This window comes from Grampus griseus (genome assembly GCF_964374135.1).
Source record: "Grampus griseus genome assembly, chromosome: 15".
In the NCBI taxonomy this organism is placed as follows: Eukaryota; Metazoa; Chordata; class Mammalia; order Artiodactyla; family Delphinidae; genus Grampus; species Grampus griseus.
This window is the reverse complement of record NC_139009.1, coordinates 87,614,295-87,620,499: the sequence shown is the minus strand read 5'-3', so window position 1 is coordinate 87,620,499 and position 6,205 is coordinate 87,614,295.

Here is a 6,205-nt window from a genome sequence, read left to right as displayed (position 1 = left end):
TTAGTATTTTCATTGCATTTTTTTTTTTTTAGTTTTTCTTTTATTTCAACATATCTGTATCAATGACATTCCAAGTGGATTTCTGATCGTGTTTCTGGCATATGGTTGCATGTTTCCTTGGTTTTTTAAATTCAGTATGATTGATATTTTTAGAACATTTACACTTAATGTAATTATGAGCATGGTTGGATATAGTTCTACAATTTCATTATTTATCTTGTTTGATCCCTTTGTTTTTCTACTATCTTCTTTGTCATGGTATCGTTTCTATTATTTGAATATTACTTAGTATTCCATTTGAATTTATCTATTGGCCATTTGTATCTTTTTGAGCAATATGTTTAGTGGTGAAACGAGGGATTACAATATGCAACTTAACTTTTTTTTTTTTTTGCGGTACGCGGGCCTCTCACTGTTATGGCCTCTCCCATTGCGGAGCACAGGCTCTGGACGCGCAGGCTCAGCGGCCATGGCTCACGGGCCCAGCCGCTCCGCGGCATGTGGGATCTTCCCGGACCGGGGCACGAACCCGCGTCCCCTGCAGCGGCAGGCGGACTCTCAACCACTGCGCCACCAGGGAAGCCTGCAACTTAACTTGCACCCATATACGTCCATTCCTCCTCCCTTATAATTTACACATTTATTGTATCCACACACATCGAAGATTCTACCCGACAGTCGTATAACTTCTGCTTTCAACTGACATACATATTTTACGGAACTTAGGTGAAAAATCATCTCCTTTTGTTATATTTACCCGGATATATGCCATTTCTTTTGCTCTTCCTTTGTTCCTAAAGTATTAGATTCCTCTGATACCATTTCCACTTTGCCTAAAGAGCTTCTTTTACCATTAGTTTCGGTGCATGGGACTGACAACAGTTCCTTTTAGTTTTATTTTATTGAGAATACCTTTATTTCGTGTGCATTCATGATGAATATTTTCATAGGGCTCTGAGTTGACATTTGTGTTTGTCCTAGTCTGTTGATAGGGATGCTGTTGGCTAGCAATGCCCTGGTGTGCTCACCAGGGCAGTCACTCTCCAAGCGAGCCTCTACAGGCATTTTCCTCATCAGGGCCAGTTTTGTTTCTGGACCAGCCCTTGGTGTTCTTATAATGAATGCACAACACAATTCAGCAAAAATCGTTAGGGAACGTTGAGGACTAAATGTTATCACTCACAGGTCCTGAAGGGGACTTATTCTCAAGACTTGGAGCTTTTGGACAGTTTGATCTGATGAGTGAGTGACATAATCAGATCCGAATTTCTGAACGCTGTCTCTGCTAAGAGCCCAGGGTATAGATCTGAGAAAGTTGAGGCTGGAGAGAATGTCCCAGGTGCGTGGATGTGAGGTGGAAGTAAGTCAGTGGCGGGGATGGAGAAGCAGGGACAGGGGAGGAACCCAGGGCAGAAAGACCGAAGGGTCTTGGTGACTGCACGGTGAGTGGTGACCCAAGGCTCTGACTGGGGGCTTGGGTGGGCGTGGCTGCCATACATTAGGAAAGACTATCCAGGGAGAGGTAACTCCACGAGCTCTGCTTTGAACAGGAAGTATCTGAGATGTCTGTGGAAGTTTTCAGTAGGAATAGAACTGAGAAATCTGGATTAAAAATCAGGATTCGAGGAATATTGTAGTGGATGCAGTGACCTAGTGAGGATAGTTACAAGGAAAAAGGGCAAAGGCAGAATCCGGTATTCAGGAAGCTCTGGGCGGGGAAGGGGCTTTCAAAGGAGGCCCCACAGCGCGGGGCGTAGGATGGACACAAAACTAGCAAGAGAGCCAGGAAATGGTGCTGTCGGGGGGGCGCGAAGGGGGAGGGGCTGCGGGAACTGGGGCGGGCGCGGGTGGGTGGCAAAGTGCAGCCCCTGAGGAGGCGAAGTCCCCAGGAAGGCAAAGCCTGAATTTCAGTATGATCAGATTTGGTTGAAAGGAGGCTGCTGGTGACCCCAGCGAGAGGCGTTCGCATGGCGTGTTGGGGCAAAAATGAGATTCTAACATCCAGGGCAGAGAGTTAGAGAAACAGAGCCAGGGCTGTGCGAACCTTTGGGGCTTCAGAGCGGAGGCGGAGGCGAGGAGAGAGCTGGACTCCCCTCCCCCTGACCCCCAGCTGAGCAGGTACTCAGCAACCTCGCCCCTCCCCCCGTCCCCGTCCGTCCCCCCCTCCCCCCTGCCCCGTCCACCCTGTGGGACAGCATCACGTTGCTCTTTCTGCAACATCATCCTTAGGTTTGGGGGTGCGGTCCTGGGGCTTTCCTTTAACCTCTGTGGCCCTCAGATTCCCATCTCTAACAGGGATGTCAGGGGAGTTTAATAGGTTAAAGATGTGTGAAGGCTGTAGCCCCGAATCCGGCTTGGAGTGATGGCTTAATAAATAGTAGTTATTTTTTAATTGGTGTTTTTGTTATTTTTTACAAGGAATAAATACTAGCTACTATTGGCTATTGTGGTCGGTGGATTATTACCTTGCTGCATGAAGTAAAACCCTAAACCTCCGAGCTGGCCAGTGGAAAGAGACTCCCTGGAGGAAGGGACAGTTAAGTGAAGCCCACTTTTCTTGTCCCCTGAGCTCACCGCCAGCACCACTTGGCCCCCGGCAGGAGCAGATTGAGGGATATCGCTTGTACCTTCAACACTTGCGCCAGGAGTGGATGCAGAAGTTCCTGATCCCTTTAGCAGAGACAGTATAACCTATGAAAACCTTTTCACCAGAGGAGTAACAGAGGGGAAATTATGAGAATTCCCCCTTAAGGGAACTTCTCCTTCCCCTAGGACTTCATGCTTCCTCAGCCAGGATCCTTCTATCAGTTTCTAGGCATCTTAAAGTCCTTTTATTTTCCATCGTAATCCACTGAAACCTTTGCACCTTCCGAAAATGCTTCCTCTGTTTAACTTTTGGTCCCTGGTTCTCCTTTAAGACTTTCTTTGTGGTTTTCTAGATTGGAACTTCGCTATGAACCCGCAGAGCCCGGCTTCTTTGAAAACCTTGTTCTCCCTCTTCCAGACTTTTTCTTTGAAGCCAAAACCTTCCCCTCATCATCCCTCTTCTTGTTGGGTAATCAGTAACGGACAGGACTTTCTGCAGCTCCCTCACTCCCTGAGGACTTAGCGCAGGGACTCCCAGCCTTCCTCTGATGCTCTACTCAGGCCTCCCGCTTCCAGAGCCGCGTTGCGCATGTTTAACAGCGCAGAACCTTGGCACGACTTTTTAGCCTTGGCGTTTACATTGAAACAGTGTGCAGCCCAGTTGTTTTCCCAAACGCCAGCCTTTTCTGCCACCTGTCTGGGAGCCATTCTTCTTCTTGGAGGCTGCAAACACTGTGCAAACTTAAATGAACTAAAGTCACATCTCCAAAATGAACTTCCGTCTTATATCTGGAGATGTACATAATCTTCTCTCATAAGCAAAATAGGCTTAGTTTTACAGGTAGCTCCCAGAGAAACCCATCCCTACAGCCTGATGCTAACACTTAGGTGTCATAGTACCGCTTCCTGTTTTTTATACTAGTTTCATAATCTGTAGAGTAGAAAATGAAAACAACAGCAGCAACCTAACCAAATACCTGTCCTCTCAGTCTGCCTATTACATTTGGGATCAGCAGGTATCAAAGATAATTAATATAGGCTGAAAGGTGATCGTCTGCACCTGCAAATTTTGAAAGCGACTTGAAGCCGTTTGCACAGCATAGGTGTTCATGCTCACCGAAAGCTTTCCTCTGGAGAGTGTGTGTCTGTAGACTGTCTTTAAAAAACACACCCTGCAGAAGAAACCCCCTTTTGAAGAGAGTCCTTTTTTTGCTGCTCTGGAAGAGCAGAGTTCAAAATGTATCCCAGTGAAGCAGGGGGCTCCTTCCCCGAGCAGCTTGGCTTCTCTGCTCTGGGCTCCCTGGAGCTAAGATGCTGCTCTGGGCTCATGCAGCCCTAGTTTCTCTCCGTCCTGCTCCACTGCCCTCCTGTGGGCAGCGCTCACCCAGGGGCTTTGGCCTCCATCCTGGGAAGTTACAGAGGAGGACAGATAAGTCCATGTGATGGCGCTGCCATTTAAGTGTCTGTCCCCAGGCAGGGGATGAACTTGTTAAGGGTTGGCTCTTTCGAAGGCCCCCCAGGGACAGCTCTCTGTCTCTGGCTTCTGTGCTCAGAATGTAACAGTCAGGCAGCCCCTATCAGCCAAGCTGCTGGCTGTGCTCAGTGTGTCCTCTGTTTCTGCCTACACAGCAGGTCTGCTGGGTGAAGTCTTAGGGACGGAGCCTGCTGCTCCGGCATCTATTCAGGCAGGTCCTTCTTCCTGCGACTGGCTGACGTCAGGGTGAGCAGAAGAAAAGCAAATTCAAGAAATTGTAAAGCAACGCAGTTCGGTGAAATGCTTAGAAGTAGAGACAGTAACCTTACCAACTCGAGTTAGAGTTTGGGGCTCTTTGGGGATTTTTGGTTAATATCCCGTCTCCTCCAGTGTCACTGCTTAGCGCTGTGGTAGATTTCTAGCAGTCACAGTGGGTATATTGTTGTGAGAACCTCACGAAGCCATAAGCATATGAGTTTCAGCAGAAATATTGCATCACATTTTTTGAAATGAGTCAAGTGTCAAAAAATACATCCAGGGCTTCCCTGGTGGCGCAGTGGTTGAGAGTCCACCTGCCGATGCAGGGCACATGGGTTCGTGCCCCGGTCCAGGAGGATCCCACATGCCGCGGAGCGGCTGGGCCCGTGGGCCATGGCCGCTGAGCCTGCGCGTCCAGAGCCTGTGCTCCGCAATGGGAGAGGCCACAACCGTGGGAGGCCCGGGTACCGCAAAAAAAAAAAAAAAAAAAAATACATCCAGTATCATCATAACGGCAAAACTGGCCACAGAAGCAGCTAAATCCCGAATATTCTCTCCTTTTAGATTGTTTCAGGTTTTCAGTAAATTACCCTGTGGAAGGAAACATACTGTTGCCGTCCACGTTTTCGTTTACTGTCAAAAAGATGATAGTCTAAGACTTACAAATAACTAGAGGTTTTATCTTGATAGCTTTATCCTTATAGCTTTATCTGTTTGCATTACTTAGAAAATAAAATACAACAGCTTAATTGTACATATTGAAGTATTCATATATTTATAGTTATATATTTCTATGGTTTCTAGATGAGATTACAGTAGTAAAGGCTTTTGTGTATGATTCTTATAGCAAATTACATTTAACAAAAGAGTGGCATTTTAATATAGTAGAAAATTGATAGAGGACTAAAAATTAAGACTAGTCGCAACCGAAGTGGCTGACGGAATTAAAAAGAAACTTGCAACTTCTATTTGTCAAATGGTAATTGACCATGTAATCTTTTTTTCTCATGATAATTATTTTATTTTTTGCTTTTATTTATTTTTGAATTGAAATATGGTTGATTTACAATGTTGTGTTAGTTTCAGGTATACAACAAAGTGATTCAGTTATATATCTTTACCTATATCTGTATCTAATTTTTCAGATCATTTTCCATTATAGGTTATTACAAGGTATTGAATATAGTTCCCTGTGCTAGACATTGGGTCCTTGTTATTTATCTATTTTATATTTAGTAGTGTGTATCTGCTAATCCTAAAATCCTAACTATACTTCCCCGCCTTTTTCCTTTGGTAACCCTAAGTTTGTTTTCTAAGTCTGTTAGTCTATTTCTGTTTTGTAAATAAGTTCATTTGTATCATTTTTTTTAGATTCCACATATAAGTGATATCATGTGATATTCGTCTTTCTCTGTCTAACTTATTTCACTAAGTATAATAATCTCTAGGTCCATCCATGTTGCTGCAAATGGCATTATTTCATTCTTTTTATGGCTGAGTAATATTCCGTTGCATAATGTACCACCTCTTCTTTATCCATTCGTCTGTCCATGGACACTTAGGTTGCTTCCATGTCTTAGCTGTTGTAAATAGTGCTGCTGTGAACGTTGGGGTGCATGTATCTTTTCTATTGAGGGTTTTGTTTTCAATCAAAACTGTGGGAAAGGAAGCTTAACTTTGCAGTTTGTTACAGAGATCAGGTTTAAGGGAAATGCAGATTTTGCCCAACAAGATGAATGTTTGTTGAACAGTAGGGAATTTCTGATGTTTGAGTAGGCGGACTCAGGAGTTGGTGAGGATCCTTCACTGGTATCTTTCAATGTGCCCTGAAGGACCACTTGGAAGGAGGCGTTAGGCAAGCATTACTGAGAGGTCCAGACGTTTTAC